Source organism: Pteropus alecto, unplaced genomic scaffold (genome assembly GCF_000325575.1).
Source record: "Pteropus alecto unplaced genomic scaffold, ASM32557v1 scaffold700, whole genome shotgun sequence".
Taxonomy (NCBI): domain Eukaryota; kingdom Metazoa; phylum Chordata; class Mammalia; order Chiroptera; family Pteropodidae; genus Pteropus; species Pteropus alecto.
In genome coordinates this window covers 131,019-132,867 of record NW_006429611.1, presented here as the reverse complement: position 1 = coordinate 132,867, position 1,849 = coordinate 131,019, and the positions used below count along the sequence as shown (strand labels likewise).

The 1,849-nt window shown below is 63.1% G+C and overlaps 1 protein-coding gene across 1 annotated transcript in view; it reads right to left on the bottom strand.

Moving 5' to 3' along the window:
* The window catches only part of AGRN (agrin), a 31,352-nt gene that overhangs the window by 25,025 nt on the left and 4,478 nt on the right, over nt 1-1,849 (bottom strand). The window lies entirely within an intron of this gene.

Genomic DNA, 1,849 nt, shown 5'->3' with positions numbered 1-1,849 from the left:
GCAAGTGCCTCCGGCAGCGACACCAGGCTGCCTGCTCCCCCCAGGGCCAGCATGGGGTGCCTGAAGGGGGCTGCTAAAGAGAGAAGCAAAGAAGGCTCAGGCCCCCCCGCAGATCAGCAACAGACCCCACCCACCCTGACTAGCCTGGCCTGACTCCCTAACGGCCCTGCCAGTCCCAGAGCCCAAGTGGCCCCCAGGTACTCTCTCCCGTCCACAGCCCTTTCATCCCCAGCACTGAGAAATGTAGTCACTCCCAGAGGTAGTGGCACAGGGGGCACAGCTGGACACTAAGGCAGCAGGCAGGAAATGGGACCCACAGAAGACAGAGGCTGGAGCACTGTCTCAAGTCCCCTGGCACACCAGTGAAGGTCACCCCTTGCCAGCCTGTTGCTAGAGCACCTGTAGGACCCCGGCCCTCGCCAAAGCCAGGGAAACCAGGGTGAAAGAAACTACAGGCCATCAGCTGGGGCTCTTAGCAGAATTCTCATGGACACAGATAGGTACATCTGAGGCTGTGGGTGTGAGCTTACACATGTGCACAAACATGTGCATGCGTGCAGGCCACACAGCTGGAAGGAGCCCACCACCTGTGAGGACAGAGGGCTCCCCCTCTCCAGCCTCTACTCCATGAGGGGTGGGTGCAGGGTGGCCAGGAGAGGCTGCCTTCTCTTCCCAGGTCCAGCTGTGAACAGCGCCTGGCAGGGGGCCTTCCTCACAGGAAGTTCTCAGGATCTGCTGCCTCCCTACTGAAGGCCTAGGTCACCCGCCCCAAACCTCAGCCACAGCCTGGCCTCCAATGCGACCCCTTCTCAGCTGAGCTGCGTCACTGTCGTGGGGTACTGTCACTGGGGTGCCGTCTCGTTCCTCTGAGCCTCTTTTTTCTCACTGGTGACAGGTGGGCACTTCCTGGGACTCTGGGGTGTCAAGTCCACTAGGGCTACTGTGGTCACAGTGCCTGCATCCCCCAGCCACAACCAGGCCACAGTGACGTGTAGGGGCGGAGGGGAGGGGGGCAGGGCACCATGGGTCCACAGGGGGTGCTAGTACCAGGAGGGCGGGGTGGGAAAGGAAGTCCATTTTCCCTGCCCCGCCCCCTAGGCCTCTATGCAAGGCTTGAAATTCCGGGAGTGGCGGGAGGTCGGGGCAGGGGGGACAGGCGCTGGCCTGGGTTCCACAGGTGGAGGCAAAAGACTGGGGTGGGAGGAGCCTGTGTCCACAGCTGTTTTCCATCCTCCTGCGGTGATGGGGGAAAGGTTTTGATTCTCACGGGGTTGGGGAGCCGAACCTTGCAGGAAGGAAAGGAAGCAGACAGGCTGGAGAAGGCTGTGCTAGCCTGACGCAGGGGGATGGTGAGAATGGCCGCGAGGCCCTGAAACCTCCGTCCACTCCCCTGCTACCCTTCCCTTTCCCGGGCGAGGTCGCTCCACCTCAGCCTGAGGGCTGGCAGAAGGCGGGCATTCCCCAGGCCTACGACAGCTGGCCCTGAGCCGGTGACCTCCCGTTTCCTCCCGGCACCCAGAGATGCTGTGAGGGCTCAGGCAGGCCCCGCCGGAACTCTACCCAGCATGGCTGGGGTGCAGTGTAGAGAGGAAGAGGGGAAGGCAGGTTCAAAATAACTTTTTTCCCATTCCCAACCTGCCGGGCTCTTCTCTACGGGGGGAGCGAGGAGGTGGGGTCCGGAAAAAGCCGAGGGCGGTTTCCACCAGCTCAGCCCAAAGGGGAGCAACGAGCTCGCTCCCAAGCCCTTGGGTTTCAGCCGGCGGAGCCCGCCCCGCGTCGCCCCAGCGAACACCGGCCATCGCACCGGCGCGTGAGCCCAGGTGGGGTCCAGGCCCCACGAGCGCGTTCC